This window comes from Pelodiscus sinensis, chromosome 9 (genome assembly GCF_049634645.1).
Source record: "Pelodiscus sinensis isolate JC-2024 chromosome 9, ASM4963464v1, whole genome shotgun sequence".
NCBI classification, from domain to species: Eukaryota; Metazoa; Chordata; order Testudines; family Trionychidae; genus Pelodiscus; species Pelodiscus sinensis.
Window position 1 is genome coordinate 30,350,892 of NC_134719.1, and position 19,045 is coordinate 30,369,936.

The 19,045-nt window shown below is 42.5% G+C and overlaps 1 protein-coding gene across 4 annotated transcripts in view; it reads right to left on the reverse strand.

Annotated features, from left to right (window-relative positions):
• Window positions 1-19,045, reverse strand: part of DDAH1 (dimethylarginine dimethylaminohydrolase 1) — a 162,226-nt gene that overhangs the window by 130,821 nt on the left and 12,360 nt on the right. For 2 of the 4 annotated variants that reach the window (XM_006120266.4, XM_006120268.4), the window contains exon 2: window positions 5,445-5,574. The exons of the other annotated variants lie outside the window; for them this stretch is intronic. The gene's annotated coding sequence lies outside the window, so the exon portion shown is untranslated. The remainder of the gene's footprint in view (window positions 1-5,444; window positions 5,575-19,045) is intronic. 4 annotated transcript variants of the gene reach the window in all.

Here is a 19,045-nt window from a genome sequence, read left to right on the forward strand (position 1 = left end):
TGGTTGCAGCTTATTGGACAAGACATAATTACTAATACACCATTTTAGATCAATGGCTCCTGAACCCATTTCTGAAGAATTATTAAGTCTAGAACAGGAACTGCAGGTGAGTAATCATCATAATTATGGGAGCTTGAAATAAGAAATGATAAAACCATTAAACATTTGTAATCACAGATGCATGTTACAAGTCTCTAAATATTAAAATGCCTAATAAGTGGGAACGTAGCCCTTTTCTGATGCAGAAAAGGCTCTGTGGCACTACAGGCAGTCCCCGAGTTCGCGGATCCGACTTACGTCCGACTTACGAACGGGGCTTTTCTCGCCCCGGAACTCACGGGCGGCGGGACCACCCAGACGCGCAGTGGTCCTGCCACCGCGTCCTCCGGGGCGAGAAAAGCTGCTCCGGGTGTCCCTGGTCTGCTAGGGCAAACCGAGCAAAGCCGCAGACCTCCCAGCAAACCAGGGACACCCCGAGCAGACCAGGGACACCCGGAACAAAGCCGCGGAGGCGGCGGGGTCCCCACCTCCAAGGCTTTGCTCCGGAGCAAAGCCTTGGAGGCGCGGGACCCCGCCGCCTCTGCGGCTTTGCTCCGGGTCTCCCTGGTCTGCTGGGGACACCCCCCCCCCCCAGCGGACCAGGGACACCCGGAGCAAAACCGAAGATGCGCGGGACCCCGCCGCCTCCGCGGCTTTGCTCCGGGTCTCCCTGGTCTGCTGGGGGGGGGGGGGGGCGCAGCTAGTGCGCCCCCCCCAGCAGACCAGCCTTTTGTTGTGGACGCCTGGGTTAGAGCAGCTGGGGTGCTGCCGGGTTGGTCCTGGGGGGACCTACCCGGCAGCGCCCCAGCTGTTCTGTCCCAGGCTCCAGATTCAGCCGCTGTTGAAACTGATCAGTGGCTGATTCCAGGAAGCTGGGAGCAGAGCAACTCTGCCTCAGGCTTCCTGTAGTCAGCCCCTGGTCAGTTTCAGCAGCAGCGGCTGAATCTGGAGCCAGTTCTGAGTTACATACAAATTCAACTTAAGAACAAACCTATAGTCCCTATCTTGTACGTAACCCTGGGACTGCCTGTACTGCCATGACATCTACATTTGAAGTCTTCATAAAATGTGCTCCTGTGACTTCTGGAGTTTCTATAAAAAGATTATGGTTAGAGAACTAGGCTCTTCATTTGTATTGAGTAATTTGGGGAAACTAAATCCAGACCTGTTTTTAATAGCAATGTGCAAGACCTGACATTTTCCTAAGCTTCTAATTGTGCTCTTATGATACACAAAGTTATTTTATGTTTCTTATAGAATTTATGTCTGGAAATGACTATAATTTGTATTATGAGTAGATCACAGGAGAGCCAACTGAGGTCACTCAATTAGGGTGAACTGCAAAGAATGGGGAAGCCACTCCCCAAAGCTGGTGGATATTCCAATACTTAGATTTATTTAACCAGCACAAAACAGTCCCTATGATACCTTAATGGTTACCCAGAAGCCAACAACACAGTTCCCTTAAAAAACTCAACGTAGGCCTCCACCCAGACACACAAGTCAAATATAATGAGGATCACTGAAATTCTTATTCATCATATAATAAAGTTCTACTCATCCCAAAGGATCAGTTGCATTACCGGCCAGAGTAATGAATATTTCAGATCTTATTCAAATACATATGTACAGCAAATTCTTATTAACTAAAATGTATTTTAAATAAATAAAAGACAGACTATTGGTTAGGAATGTAAAAGAGTTGTTCAACAGTCGAATACTTGCATTTCTCCCCCACCTTGCTGCCTCTATATCAGAGGCAACAAGGGGAGGGGAGAAGGAAGCAGGAGCTGGTGTTGAGAGGAGCCATCTTAAAAGCCGGTTCCCCCCAGCACTGTCTCCATGGTGGGGAGAGGATACAGGGGAGGTAGAGGTGCAGTGGCGCAGTGGCTCTGCCTTTTAAATGTAGTAAGAGCCACATGGCTCTTACTACATTTAAAAGGCAGAGGTGCAGCATGGGACTCAGCACGAGCAGGGACTGAAGCAGCCCCTGCTTGTGTTGGGTCCCCGGCTGCTGCACCTCTGCCTTTAACATATGGTAAGAGCCACATTTAAAAGGCAGAGGTGCAGTGGGGTTAGCTCCCAGGGCTGGCACGAGCCGGGACTAAGCATTCTCAGTTTGTGCCAGCTCCGGGATGCTGCAGCTCTGCCTTTTAAATACATTTAAATACATTTAAAAGGCAGGGGTTGCCTTTTATTACTTACGACTTCCTCCTCCTCCCTACTTACTACATTTAAAAGGTAGAACCACAATGGGGTTACCTCAAGGGGCCGGCACAACTGGGACTGCTGAGTTCTGGCTCACGCTCCCCCTGAAAGCTAACCCCACTGCAACTCCGCAGTTTAAATGTAGTAGGAGCTGGGCTGCTGTGTGCCTGGCTCCTACTACATTTAAACTGCAGAGCTACAGCCAGGGTAGTGAGCACCCCCCATTGGCTAATCAAGCAGTTGATGAAAATTCTATTGACTACTCAATTAGCTGATTAATCACAATTTAACATCTCTACATTGGTTAAAAAAATCAATATACGTACATATATGAGTACAGTTCTGAGAGCGGATTCATAGTACAGATGGTGAGCTTCGAAGGTGGAAAGAGTTCTTTCAGAATTAGTCCACAGGTTGTTGGCCAATGTCCATATTCAGAGTGAACCCAGTTTAGGACTGGAGATCAATCTTGCAAATAAAATTTCCCCTGATGAAGCTTAAGCAGGTCTGAGATAAATGGGATCAGGACCCAAGGGGTTTTTATTAGGGATGTTAAAGTGTAACCATGTACACAGTTAACCGATGAGTCTTATCTCATCAATTAATTTTCATGGTTACACACAGACTCCGGGTATGTGCAAGGAGCTGGCTTAAAAACAGCTCCCCATGCACACCGGCTCTCAGCTTCTGACTGCCTCCTTCCCTGTACGTAATCATGTACTTGCTGAAATTTTCAGCAGTTACATGTTTACTTAATTACTCACATTTTAACATCCCTAGTTTTTATACAGTTCCAGGACTTCTCTTGACAGGTCAAAGTCCTTAGGCAAACAATAGGCAATCATGGAGATTCTCAAATAGACCTATTCAGAGGTGAAAGTAAGGTAGTGTATCTTGGTGCACAGCTCCCATAACAGCTGGCAAGCTCCCTGGCAAGACCTGTCTGGGATGGTCCTCTCAGATTTAAAGGGCAGATTTATAGGGGAGGTACACATGCCCAGACAAGCTAATGAGAGGGATTGGTTGTGGCAGCAGCCACGATCTGGTCGTAGTGGCCCAGCTCCCATCTGGCCACAGTGATCTGCCCCAGATCATGGCTTCTGCCACAGCAACCTGTCCCTGGGCACTATCTAGCTAACACAACCCCAATCAGGAATCAGCCTCCATCTGGCTACAGCGGCCTGGCCCCGGGCCAAATTCTGGGGCAAGTCCCACAGTCTGGCCCCCATCTGGCTGTAGGAGGGGCTGGTGGCAGCCCCTTTCTGCTGCAGCAGGGGAAGGAGAAGAGGCAGAATTGACCAAGATCTGACTGCAGTGATCCTGGCCTGGCCCCTATCCAGCTGTGGTGGCTCTGATCTAGCCCCAGCCCATTATCTGGCCACTATCACCTGGCTATAGAGGCCCAGCCCCATCCAAGTAAGTTAACCACACTCTACCTCCCAACCCCTACCCCCAACCCTGCCTGCACCCCCCCCCCATAGCCCTATACCCTACCTTGAGCCCCTTGTACACCTCAGCCCTGCCTCCTATACCCCCATGTCCTCTGCCTCCTCCCCTAACTCGGTCAGCCACCACCAGCTTCCCCAGTGCTGGAGGTGGCATCAGCTGAAGGTAGGAAGGTGGGTCACCAGTTTCCCCAGGGCTGGAGCGGGAAGGGGCAGGGCAAGTGGCTTGCTCTGAGGCTGTGCTGGGTGGGGCAGATCCAGAGCAAGTCACCTCCATGGCAGAATACCCCCCCCCACACACACACACACTCCAGCCTTCTGTCCTGAGCCCCTCATGCATTCCAACCCCTGGTCCTGAGCCCCTCATATACTCCACCCCTGACTCCTGTACCTCCCACATCCCGCAGCTGTCTGATTCCTATAGTGTAAGTTAAGCTTGGAAAACTTCAACCACTTCAGAGGGGCTGGCTTTTCAGATAAAGCAGATGCATTGCACATTTTTAGAGCTGGGTCCTGGGATCTAAACGTCTGAATGTAGGGGATTGGGGGAATAATATCATCTGTTTGTAGTAGAACATGTGGCTTCAGAATTTTAAAGATTTTCCTAACCATTTTTCCCAGTACACAAGTGGTAATCTCACAATTCATTACAAGAAAGGGTATGGAAGATGTTTTTAGTAAGTCAAATGTCAAAAGGACATGACGTTTTCCAAAATCTAATTAATTTCAAAATCAAATAGTTTTGAAATCAAATAATTGAAAGGTTGCCGAAACAAGAGACTATCAGTTAATCCTTCTCAAAGGGCTGAGCTAAATTCTCCATGGAAAGGCTGTTGTATGTGGAATTATATGCAGTGGTTAACCAAATATTCAAGGGCCATTAGTAATTACCATCCCATCCCATCCCTTACTGTATCATATACCCAACTTATTCAACATGCTCACAACCTAAAACAGAATCTGTTTATTTTTAAATAGTTGAAAAACATATTTCCATTAGATCTCTTTTTTTTTTAAATATCTGCCTGCTCTCCTCTAAAAATACTTGCCTAGATTTCTAGGTGAGCAGGATCAGATCCTTGTTATGTGTAAATTCTGAAACACATTTCAAAATTAATTCTCTTCTACTGCTTGTTTCTTACACAAGTTCCTCATTTTCTGGCCATACTGTGCTATTCACACATCAAACTCATGATGTTCTTTAATTGTGGGTGCTACACTGTTAATATGAACATAAGACGTCCATACTGGGTCAGTATCTTGCCTTCTGACAGTGGCCAATGCCAGGTGTTTCAGAGGGAATGAACAGAACAGGTAACCATCAAGTGATCCATCCTGTCACCTTGGCTAAAATCTGGGTACTAAGACCCTGCAATGTTGGGAATAAAGGGTTAATGTATTAACATATGGGTTTATATTGGATTGCTTGTGAAAGCCATTCAGGATGGAGCCAGTGAACTTTTAACCCTAAGAACTCCATTTTGATCAGTGAGCCTGTCACACATCAGCAGCTGTGCTGGTTCTGACTGGCCGAAACTGTTTTTTCCTGCCTGCGTGGACCCTGAACAGTCCATCACCTCAGAGTTTCCAGGCCATAGAAATGATATAAGACTCTGCGCAGCTGCTGGGGACGCGCATGGTCTTTGGTCTTATCCACTCAAGAGAATTATTCCATTCCATCGACGCTCCTGTCTACATCGGACTACTGCCGCACCATCCAAACTTGAGGAGGAAAGGGGAAGATTTACTTACCATGAGCGATCCACCATCAGCCGTTGAAGTTCCCCTGGGATCTCCCGGGAGTTTCTCCCCAAGAGCTTCCAATTAGCTCCAGGGTCAAAGTTCCCAGGCCTCAGGCTGTGCACAGCACCCATTGGCACCTCTAAATGTAAAAGGGATTTGTTACTTTTGGGGTCTTCACTGTTGTCTTTCTCTTCTTACTGGCCAAAGAGGGTGTTTGGGCCTAGGCTACGTGCCTCACTGCATCCCTGCACTGTTGTATGGTTATTTGTTGATTTAAGGATGCTTACTATTGTTCTTTGTTTTCGGTTTTAATTTGAATTCTCCCTTTTCCAAATTATTGTAATTTAATCCCTTAATACAGTTGTTAAATTTACTTGGAGTGTCATTCTTTATTTATGTCTGTAAGCTGGATGCTTGAGTCCTGGGTCCCTGACCTGTGCTCAGGCCTGTAAGTACAGTTCTAGGGGCTCCGTCCAAACAGAAGGCAGGGCAGGCAATGATATGACCACTGTCCCACAGTCAATAAGCCCCAGGCCCTGGTTCAGGGTGGGACAGCCAAAGAAACGCAGTCCCAAAGTCAGTATGGCCAAGCCCCTGGTTCAGGGCGGGGCAGGAAACAAATGCAGTTTCCCTGACATTAGCATGGAAGGGGAGAGTGCCACCTGGTGTGTGGGGTGGCAGGGGGGATGTGGGCTCTCCCTACTCCACCACATCCTGGCCCATGGTCCTAGCTGTGTGTGCTGCCCCCTACTGATTTTTCTGTGGGTCAGCAGTCCAATTGCAGAACTGGGGCCATAGATGGTAAATGTAAAAATAATCAAGAAAAATATCCATGTAGGTTCTGGTTCCTGTTTACATCAGTAGTTTTGTCACTCACTTCAGTGGCATTAGGATTGGACCTATGATAGTGCAGAATTCATTACAGAGCCCTACAAGATTATTTTAAATGATCATGCATAAATATCAAAACCAAAAATCCTAGCTTGTCCTCATTTTTCTTCTATTGATATTGCACATTCCAGTATCATCTTGCTCACCACTTGAAATAGAAATTCACTAATGCATACTTTGGGAGTTCTGTCACTGACAGAACCATTTAATGGTAACAAATAAGCCAGAGAATAAAACAAACAGATGGAAAATGGTCGTCTCCGTCCATGGACACCTGCTTTGGGATGAAGTTTGTAATGATATATGCACTTAATTCTTCAGAGACAAAATCACTTTGCCATATGCTAAAGATTTTGTAACTAAAAATGAGTTATAGGGAAGACAGAATGGGTACCGAAGATGGCATAAAATCAACTGTCAAAGCAATGTCTAGTTGTAATTCTGAAAAGAACTGATTATCTCATTCAACAAATAGCCGACAGATTGAGAAATAGTATTTCTTATACTTCAGCTGTAAAAATGCTTTAAAAAATCTGTTTTGATTCCTAATGTCATTAATTCAGGCAGAGCATAATTCACCTATACAACCAGCTAGAATAATTTTTTCACACGTTGGTACCTAAAAATAGGCTCCTACATATACATTCAGGCCCTATTTCTGTAATTAAATATGTGCGGGAGTAAGGGTGAGCCTCTACACACCTCACTGCAGGATATCGCCATCACAGACTTAAGCAGAAGCCAGAACACTGAGCACCTACAGCTCCTATTTACTCTCCTAAACAGTGGGCGCTCAGCACCTTCGAAAAATCAACCCACTTCTCTCAAGGTCCCTAATATGGCTTTTTGAGCCACACTTTAAGTCTCCATTTAAAGCAAAGCAATCTAAAGCATCAAATATGGTAAGAAGACAACAACAGACATCTTTAGGACACACTTTAAGGATGCCAACAACACAACATCTATGGCAAATGATAATCTGAACACCAGCTGGAAAGAAATGATCAAAAGGGTCTTAGAAAAACATTATGCAGAACAACAGAGAAAAAAGCCAAACTCATTCACATGACAGTCAGAAGTACAGATCAGCACATGACCAAAAATAAAGGACAGAAGCTTGTGGACATGAGTGTGCGGGAGGATAAAGAAGAAAGAGGGGTACGCTATTTTGAGTACTGCTAAGTGCGTAGCACCCAATTATACTACTACTTCTCTGACAAAGAAAACACAAATTCATGAGTGGGCTTTCCTGTTTTATGTGATTACCTAGTGTCTTTCATTTACCACTTCCCTGACTAGCAAATAGACAGTCATTTCGTCTGATGCCAAGCAGATATGATGTAACTCCAAGCATCTTTTGGTGCATCACCTTTTCGATGACATACAGTTCCATAACTTTTAATCATAATTTGCCTCAAAGTGGTTTTGCAAGTCTTACAAACAATGATTGCTATTTTTAGAACCCAGATATCTAGAACTTGCAGGACTTTCCTCATTAGATAATTGCTATTTTAAAACTATAATTTGCCAGCCAAGAAGAGCCAGAAAGATGAGATCCAAACTTTGCACTGTTTGTATCATCATCTAAAGTTAGCAATCGGTAATGCTGTGGAACAAGCTAATTTTAGTCATCTGTGGTGGGGGGAGGTCTCTGCAAGCATGCTATAATTAGCCTTCTCCCAAATATCATTGGGCTGAGTAGACCACATCTGACCGGAAACTAAAAAAATATGTTCAGTGTCTTTAGGGTACCTCTCCATATAGCTGGACTGGATGAAATAATTAGCTTTGTATCAAGATTTTACTAGTTTTGCTTCAGACCCATTCTAACATTCACAGAGTCTTTCAAAATCTAGAGGCACTTCATTTGACTTTCTGATAAATTCTTGCAGAACTGTGTGATATTTTCAAAGATCTAAGTTGCTTTAGGAAAAAGATGTTGGAAAGACTCAGTGTTGGTCTTTCTATACCCTGTACATTGCATGCATTCAGATCCTGAAAAGTTTCCTAGGAAACACTATAGGGTTGCCAATTATGGTTGGATGTATTCCTGGAAGTTTCATCACATGACATAACCTTTAAGTAAAGATTAATCTTTAATTCATGGAGGCTCCAGGACAATCCTAGAGAGTTGGCAAATCTAGGCCACTACTGTGTATGCTGCACAGAATGGCATATATCATGAGAATGAACTATGTTCTGTTCATAGTCGATCCAAAAACAAAATGACACTTAAGTCACTCAGGACTGGCATCTTACAGGTAATTTAGAGAAGTGTGTGACGGTCTGAGGAGTCTCAATCAGACTTTATTATTAACAGCTTGTTGTGCTTGACCTTAGGGAACCTAATCGGGGAGCACATCTGATATAGTGGAAATTCCATTTAAGACCTTGCATCAAGGTCTCCTGTTGCTGAAGAAGATGCTATTCCTGGTTGTATATTTCATGGAATGTAAGATGAAGGTAGGAAGTGTGTGGAGAGTATGAGGGTGGAGAGTCCAAACAAGCTAACATCCTTGCTGTTGACTGTAGTTACTCTTACTGTGAGCAATGCAGACTGTGAAAGAGCTTAGTTGTATCTGAAAGAATTTTTTACTTCTTCCTCCACAGAAAGGAATGGATTCAGCATATGCCAGACCTGCTTTTTTTTAAGACTAGTTGTGGCCCACTGTTTATCAAACGGCATTCTGAATCAGTTGCATCATCTTCTCTCCAACTCAGGCTACATCTATATTGCACACGGCTGGCTGCAGTGTGCAGGTTACATACTGCAGTAGAAAGCAGGCTGCGACCACGCTGCAGTGTGCAGTTACACACCACAGTGAAAGGCTGCAAGGCTGTAGCAGGAGGGAAGGAGGCATGGGCAGCAAATTTTATGGGCCCATGATATTGCTGGCTCAGGGTATGGCTCCAGCAAAATTTGGAGCTGGGCCTTTGCCCTGCCCCATATGCTGGACCCACGTTCCCCCTCCAGTGCACCCCCTGACTCTGCCTGCCACCCCAGGTGATTTAAAGCTGTCCAGAGGCCTCTGCTGCTGCCACCAGCAGTGCAGCTGCTTGCTCACTCTGCGTAGCTGCTGGCACAGCCCTGCAGCCCTGGGGGCATGTGTGTGTGTAGAGTGCCATATAGGATACATACGGACAGGGTTCTGGGATATTTTTAAGTAATGCTTCACCCTCCACATGGGTATTTATGCCTGTGCTAGGCCAGTGTGCAGTGTAGGTACTTGACACAGCAACATGAAGACGTGCTGGGCAGATGTACCTTTAAAAAGCTCTTTATATTACAGAGTGAGTATGACCAAAAAGATGCAATACTTATTAGAATCTTATAGAAACCAAGTTTAAAATGTCTCACATCAGATGATATATTTTACTGGGGAGGTAAATAACTCATGTTTATTCCTTCTCTAGCGTACTACGTGTGATTTCAGACTTTCAGATGGATTTCTTTGGTACTTTAGTTGAAAGGTTTTCTTGCACTAAGTGATTTCATTACAAAGAGATGATGTTCTATTTCTAAGGGTGTTGCTAGCATTCTGTTACAAACCACATTATCAATTCTCTGCTACCCCAAAATGGAAGAGATTTGCCAAAAAAGGCCAGGTGTTATGCTCTCATCTGTGCTTTCTTTTGGAGGTTATCTGAGAGAGGGAAGTAGGGAGATCCTGACCCATGTTTCACCGTAGTAGGCTCTATACCATCACTGGCAGCACACTGAACTAAGAAAGATTATAGCCAGAACATAGTGTACTTCAGCAGCCTACAGACAGCAAAACAACCTTCAGGGCCTATTTACAGCTTGTACAATACACAGCAGCTTGGAAGCTGTTCATAGTTGTGTTAGGGGCTGAATCAGTCCATTCTCAGCCTCAGTCCTGGTCTGCTCTGGGAGTTTATTTCGAGCTTAGTAGCATTAGGTCGATTTTCTAAACAATGAGTCCACACTACCTAGCCTGTTCCATCGACGTAAAGGGCAGTTAAAGCTGATTTCTGTACTCCTGCTTTCCAAGGAGTAACCACTGCAGTCAATCTTGCATGGTCAACTTTCAAATAGTGCTGACACAGTGCTGAGAAAGTAGATGGTCTCCAAGGGGTGTCCCACAGTGCTCAGCAATGACTGGCCTGGCCATGACTTTCAACTCTACTGCTCTCGAGGTAAACAGCAAAAGCCCTGGGAAGATTTGAATTTCATTTCCTATGTGTCCAGCATGGTGACCAGACCTCAGATCAGACAGCATATCTGAGCAGCACATCTGACCATGAGTTCTGTGAGTTCAAGTTCCATGACCTCTAGGAGTTCTCAGGGTTGCAGATGAGCACCATCATGGGGGTCTGCAGTAGGTCCTAGACCTCATCACTGTGTGGGGTCAGGAATATTGTTCTCAAAGAACTACAAACCAGCAAAAGAAACACAGATATCTATGCCAAGATCATAAGGGGCATGGAAGAGAAATGACACCCAGCAGTGCCATGTGAAAATAAAGCAGTTTTGGTAGACACAGTCCTGTGATAGGACTGAGACTCAGGAAATCTAGACTCTACTCCTGGTTCTGCAACTTGACCTTGATCAAGTCACTTTCTCTATTTACAAATCACTTCCTCCATCTGTAACATTTGGAGAATGATGCTTTCCTTCATCGTAAAACATTTTGAGATCTTTGCCAGAAAGAGCACTAACAGACATAGGTAGGTTTTCATATTAGCTCCCTGTCACAGAGGACATCTTATCCATAACTTCCTGTGGCTGGGTGGGGTCTGCTATACACAGCTAACATACAAGCCTAAGGCCTGATTCTGGTGTCACATTTGCACACTTGTAACTTCACTGGTTTCAATGGAATCATTCCTGATTTACACAGGTGTAAGCAGGAAAAGGATAAAGGCCTTAGAACCCTTGTATGAGTTAACTAACCACAGAGGCCATGTCTACACTATGCAGAGACCAATGATCCTGCAGTCCATCTTCTGGGGTTTAATTCAGCAGGTTTAGTGAAGACCTGATAATTCAAATTGAGAGGTTGCCCCCATAGGTGCCAGTATTCCAGGTCTTCACAAGGAGTAAGGGAAGCCAATGGGAACATTTGCTTCTATCAACCTCCCACTGTATGCATGGTGATTTAAGATATGTCGACTCCATCTACATAATTAACGTAGATGGAGTTGTGTATCTTAAGTTGACCTTCCCCTTTAGTATAGATGTGCCCATAAGTTTTCAGATGTTCCTAGCCCCTTGGGTTCATGGCCTGATTGCCAAAGAATACAGGATGCAGTATGTCAAACAACTCAAGAGACTTGTCAGACAGATGGAAAGAGCACCCAGAGGCATGGAGATGGAGTTGAGAAGTTCAAGTTATTTGGGGTTTTTGAATGCCACAATTCTATATTTTCCAAAGTGTTGTTTATTCGTTATTTTAAAATTACAACTTTCTTTTCATGTATTTTCTCTTAAGGTATTAAAAAGGCACTATCCACAATCATACTAGTCTGAACTTACTGTGTTTTACATTAACTATATTTATAAATAGAATCTACAGTTGCTAAAATTTAAGAAAATTTGAAAACTATTTATCATTTTTTCACTGTTTATTTAGTGTTTTTGACAAGATTTGGTTTCACTTTTTCCTATATACAGTCACTTTCCTGTGTTTGAGAGGGTCTTTTGCACAGCAACAGGGGAGAGAAAAACATTGAAAATGTGACAGTGAACCATAAAAAAATTAACAAACGGATTCAGGACTACATTTCAAGGTGAGGTTTCCCTTTATCTGAAGTTTAATAAGGATTTTTGGGGCTTTACTGGAAACTTAAATATCACTTAATTCTGTCAAGTCAAATCGGTTTTGTCCTGCAAAGGTTTGATTCTGATCTCCCTACTCATAGGCTACATGTAGACTGCCACTTTTTATTGGAAAAAGGTACACAAAGTGCACCCCACAATAGTTTTGTCCAATAGTTTTGTCAGAAGAGGCATTTCCAAAATTTGGCCCACCTACACTGGGCCAAATTTAAGAAAAACCTCCTCTTTTGAAAGAGCCCTTCTTCCTTGTGGCACTAGAAAGACAAGGCTTCTGAAAGAGTGTATCTGCTCTTCTGCAAAAAATGTCAGAAGACCAGATGCGTTCCCTGGATACGGCAGAGTTTTTCTGGGATACCTCCATTATCCTGGAAAAACTCCATAATCTCGATATAGCCACATTGAAAAGTGTCTTACTCTTCAAAGTTTGGAAAATTTAAGGAGTAAGTTCCTTCTTGATGTGAGTAGGGGCAGCAGAATTTAGCCCGCCAGTAACGTAGGACAATTATCAATATGCAACAGTCCAGAATTGCCTAATTTCCCCTGTCAGATGTAACGCCTTCTGGGCTGTAGCTGGTTGCAGGCTGCAAGTTTTAGTTTGACAAACCACTTAAAGTGAACAGACACATAGCATAGTCGTTGGTAAGACTGTCAGTGAAAGAAGATTGCTCAGTCAGCTGCTACGTGAAGGGCAAAGACCGTGTTTCCACAGGCTCCTAGGTGCCATAACACATGTTTTGAGCGATGCTATGTTTATTGTGGCTGGAAAGTTTGTAGCCAAGGGAGTTGCTATGTAAGGAGGTGTGGTCAATGAAAAGTAATGTGCAACAGTGTTGCTATGTTCCATAATACTACTGCTTATTCTAGGTTATGGGTCAAGTGAACAGCTTTGTTTCACCTCTCAAATGTTAGATATAGTTTTAGAACATGTGGGCAAGCTACATTTTGTTGCACTGATAATACTGTAGTTGGTGGAGAATAAGAGGGCCAGATGGGAATGTGTAGTGTGCGACAGTGCACAGGTTATAAATTAAGTTTTGGTCACAAAAGGGCAATTTTTTCTTGAAAATTACATATTGTGTATGAAAGCCTCTTCTAGTTAAGGGACAACAAATTGCTACATGTGCAATTACATTTCACTGTGTAAGATAAGAATATTAACTTGCATCACTTGTAAGGATCACAGTATCAGCTGCATAACTTCATGAAAGGAAATTTAAAAAAACCACAATCTCTAATTTGAACACAGAGCAGTGTCCATTGACTTCTTTATTTTGTATGTAGCTGCACCATGTGGATTGATCTTGGATTCTGGCTGGCTATTGTTGATGGTATATTTTCTTGTATACCTATAGCTTCTGAAGATTTAATACCTGGGCTAGATTATAGCTAGTTCTAAGGAGGCTCATTCACCCCACACTTTTGCTGCTTGAAAAAAAGACAGCCCAGAATTACAGCCTAATATCCAATCTCAACCTCCCTTGATTCAATTTAAACCCATTGCTTCTTGTCCTATCTCAAAGGTTGAGAATATTTTTTTCTTCCTCTTTCCTATACCAACCTTCTAGGTACTTAAAAGCTGTAATATCCCCAATCAGTTTTCTCTTTTCCAGACTAAACAAACCCAGTTCTTTCAGTCTTCCCTCACAGGTCATGTTTTCTATAGCTTTAATCATTTTTGTTGCTCTTCACTGGAGTTTTTCCAATTTGTCCACATCTCTCCAAAAATGTGGTGCCCAGAACTGGACACAATACTTCTGTTGAGGCCTAATCATACGTGGAGTAGAGCAGAAAAATTTCTCCTCATGCCTTGCTTATAACCTTCCCTCTAATGCATTCCAGAATGAGGTTTGATTTTTTTTGTCAGTGTTAACTCATATTTAGCATGTTGTTGCTATAACTGCTAGATCCCTTTCCACAGCACTCCTTCTTAGGCAGTCCCATTTTGTGTGTGTGCAACTGATTGTTCCTTCCTAAATGGAATACTTTGTATCCTTGTATCCCTCCCACCTTGGTATCACCTGCAAACTTTAAAAACATACTCTCTCTATGCCATTATCTAAATCACTGATGAAGATATTGAACAGGACTGGTCCCAGAACTGATCCCTGCAGAAACACTCTCATTTTTCCCTTCCCGTATTACTGTGAACCATTGATAATGCCCAGAGAGTAGTTATTATCCAACTAGTCATGTACTCATCTTATAGTTGCTCCATCTAGATTGTATTTCCTTTGTTTGTTAATGAGGTCATGGAAGACTATATCAAAAGCCGTACTAAAGTATAGATATACCATATCTACTGCTTCCCCTCCTTCCACAAGGCTTGTCACTCTATCAAAGAAAGCTATTTTGTTGGTTTGACACGATTTGTTCTTGAAAAATCCATTCTATTATGTATTACTATATTATTATCTTTTACATGTTTCAAATTGATTCCTTAATTATTCGCTCCATTATCTTTCCTGGTACAAAACTTAAGCTGACTGATCTGTCCTTATTTTCCTTTTATAGTTTGGGCACTATATTTGCCCTTTTCAGTTCTTCTTGAATCTCATGTGTCTTCCATGACTTTTCAGAGATAAGAGCTAATGACTCAGATATCTCCTCAGGTCAGCTCCCTGAATACTCTAGGATGCATTTAATCAGGCCCTGTGACTTGAAGACTTGTCTAAGTAATTTTAACTTGTTCTTTCTGTATTTTAACTTCTCAAAAGACCCCCATTTTCATCAGCTCATTCACTATGTTAGGCATCCAATCATTACCAACCTTCTTGGTGAGATAAATCCATCTTCCTGAATAGAGAGGGAGGATGTTCCAGTGGTTAAAGAATTTTCCTAGGACTAAAGAAATCCAGGTCTACTCCACCATGGTCTGCCTGTGGCAAATAACTGAATCTTCATGTACCTCATTTTCCAATCTGCAAAATGATAATAGTATTTCCCCATCCCACACAGATGTTGTGAAGAAGCATATACTAGTGTTCAGATACTATGGTGATGGGGCCAAAGATAGATGCTTCAAGGACTAAGTTATTTGGGATGGTCAGGTAGCAATCCATCACATACAAAAGTTCCCAATTAATTAGAAACATGTTATTTGTGAGAAAGGGATTCATATGCCTCCGAAGAACTCATACTGGTGGAATGCCAGGTTAGACAGAACAGTGGTGTGATCTGACATGGCACATCCTATATTGAGACAGAGTCATTGATTAGCAAGAGGACAGCAATTTAAATTTTCAATCAGTACTGAGAGCATATTTTGTGTGTCAAAAAAACACTCTTCCTCATGATCCAGATGCAAATTTGATTCTGAAATTATTTTCCTTTCTAAAACCAACATGAAAATGAAAGCAGAAGAAATTTAGCACAAAAGATATGTTTAAATAGCAGAGATACTGAGACAATATTGCAGCAAAAAAAGTCAAAGTTAAGGGTGAAGGCATAGGCTTCTGAAGAGCTGCAAACAGCAAAAGTTTAATATGTACACACAGTAAAACATCAATATTGAATTTGATCCTTCTTCCACTGAAGTCAATAGCAAAACTCCCCCAATAGATTTCAGTGACTTAGGCTCAAACCCTTTCTGACAAGGAGGTAGATTAAAGATGGGATATAAACCATCATGTTGTATTTGTTTGTGCCATAATCTCAGTAATTCTTATACTTCTTTTTCTGTACACTTGGAAGATATTTAGTTATCTCAATTATTTAACAATGTATACAATTACAAACAAGTTCAACTACAATATGTTCCTCATGCTTGCGTAAACTTCTCTTCTTGGCCACATATATAATGAAAACCCTATTGAGTTAGTAATAAAATCCAGAAATCTTTCAAGTCTCAGAACAGAATGTTCAAATTTTGTAGCTCACTTCCTTTTCTAACCAGACAGCAGGGCTGCCAAGAGATTTTCTGGGCCTGCAGCCTCTTTTAATATTCTTCAAAAAAAATTTACACACACACACACACACTCTTTCTCTCTCTCTCTCTCTCTCTTTCTCTCTCTCTCTGCCAGGGCTGTCAGACACTGATTATTTTAAATCCAATTATATACAAATGCAATTTAAAGAATATTCTTTGTTTTCATTCAAATGGGACAAATGCCTCAGACTCAGGCAGGAAAAACGATCATCTCCAGCTCAGTCAATAAATAAATGTTCACATGTCACCCCAGTAAAGGAATGATGCTCTACCACACACTTTAGGACACGGTTTTCAAGCGCACAGCTCTAATTCACATGTAGTTGAGTATGCAAAATGGGCAGTTGCACATGCCAGTTCTTGATTTGCATGTGTAATAGTGCTAAGTGTGGGTGTGCAAGTTAGGTGAATGATTTGGCATATATTGATTTTGAAGACCTTTTCCTTAGGACTCATCCTGTGAGAACTTTAGGACCCTTACCTCTCAATGAAGCCAATGAGTGATGAGATGCTTGGCAAGTTACAAATGGAGTTTTTGATAGTAAATATGAGTATTAATCTTATGCACAAAACTTGAGACTCCTGCATGATGGATTAATAGTCCTGGCACTATCTGCACAAAATGAAAATTCCATAACTGCACTTTTATTTCTCTTTGGTAGCACTGTCTGCTTTTGTATTTATACTGTAAATAGCCCATTAAAAAGAAGCACAATAGATTTTGCATATGCTAGTACAATAACTACAGTACAGGAGCTGGCAACAGCCACGTGAAGGGAATGACAAAGATTCAAAGAGGTTCATGTGGCATAAAGATACGAAACTAAGCTCAAGTTGGAGAGTTTTCCCACACTCCAGTTAATTGCATTACCAACAGGCCACTGATGTACTCTAGATGATCACATGAAAGCATCATGATATGATGTATCCCTAAGGAATTTATCCTAAGATATCTTTAGGAAAGGTATTTAAACTGGGGTCTATGTGAGTATACTATAAAGACTGATAAATATATAGTTATTAAGGGGACAATGAGATAATCTGGCAAAGAAACATGGGTATCAACATGAGAGGGGGAGCTAAACACCATCCCTCTTAGAAATTTTACAAGACAAACCAGGTAATCATAAACCAAACCTACCCCCTAAAATGGAAAAAACTCATGGATTTTCCAAGTTCTTTGCATTGCTCCTATGCTTAAATCTTTCCACGTCAGCACAAGGACATAATGAGGTGGAAGTGGGCACAGGTATCCATTACTGAAATGTCCCTGGAACTTGAGCGAGTCCCATAAGAATCCCAAAGAAATGAAGTGAAGGAAAATGAAGTAAAAAATAGACAAGGCAGACTGGTGACAATCACAAAAGGACAGATGGGCAAACAGGCAAAAAGATGAGAGAACATGGATATGAATCTGCAATAAGAGGCCCAGGCCCAGCAGTGTGTCCAATGAGAGGAAATGATGGGGTTTAAATGGGAGAATTGCTCCTTTAAAAAACCCGAAGTCATTCCATGAGGTATTACTTAACAGAGATAGCTCCCCTGGAGCACAGTATGTTGTATTTGCATTTAGTGTGAACATAAAAACAGTCATATGGGCCAGACCAGTGGTCCATGTAGCCTATCATCTGATAGTAGCCAATGCCAGGTGCTTCAGAGGGAATGAAAAGAACAGATAATCATCAAGTGATCCATTCGCTCTTGCTCATTCCCAGCTTCTGGCAAATAGAGGGTAGGGACACTTCAGAGCATAGTTTTGCATTCCTGCTCATCCTGGCTAATAGTCACTGGTGAACCTGTGCCTCCATGAATGTATCTATTTCTTTCTTAACCCTGTTATAATATTGGCCTTGATAATATTCTCTGGCAAACAGTTTTACCTGTTGACTTTGCGGTGTGTGAAGGAACACTGCTTTTTGTTTGTTTTAAATCCCCAACTTATTAATTTCATGTGGTGATCCCTGATTCTTGTGTCATGAGAAGGAATAAATAACACTTCCTTATTCACTTTCTCCACACTGGTCATGATTTTATAGACCTCTATCGTATCCCTTTCTACCCCTCTTAGGGTATGTCTACACTACCCCGCTAGTTCGAACTAGCGGGGTAATGTATGCATACCGCACTTGCTAATGAAGCCCGGGATTTGAATTTCCCGGGCTTCATTAGCATAAGCGGGGAGCCGCCATTTTTAAATCCCCGCTGCTTCGAACCCCGTGTAGCGCGGCTACACGGGGCTCGAACTAGGTAGTTCGGACTAGGGTGCCTATTCCGAACTACCGGTACTCCTCGTTTCACGAGGAGTACCGGTAGTTCGGAATAGGACCCTAGTCCGAACTACCTAGTTCGAGCCCCGTGTAGCCGCGCTACACGGGGTTCGAAGCAGCGGGGATTTAAAAATGGCGGCTCCCCGCTTATGCTAATGAAGCCCGGGAAATTCAAATCCCGGGCTTCATTAGCAAGTGCGGTATGCATACATTACCCCGCTAGTTCGAACTAGCGGGGTAGTGTAGACATACCCTTAATCATCTCTTTTCCAAGCTGAAAAGTCTAAGTCTGATTAATCTCTCCTCATATAGAAGCTGTTCCATATCCTTAATTATGTTTGTGTAGTGCTATTATTATTCATCAGTAATTCAGTAACCAGAACATTCAAAATGCAAATGGCATTATCTTGAGAGTTGTACAAGTAAAATTCCTATCATAAAGAGGACAGGGAATTAAGAAAGAGCTGACTTCAGCAGGCAAATTCTTAGCCAGCCCATCTTCTGAGGCCTAGAAATACTGTTGACCTGGGCTAATAAATTTCCCTAAGACATAGACATTGTCTTGGCCCTGATCCCAAGTTCACATAAGAAACCATTTCATAGGCAAAGTTCTTATTTATGGTTACTCAGCTCCCATAGCATTTTATCTGAGGTGGCATTTTTAAAACCCCTACCATCATACATGCTATTGGATAAATTGTCTCCTTATTTGCTTTATAGATTTGTA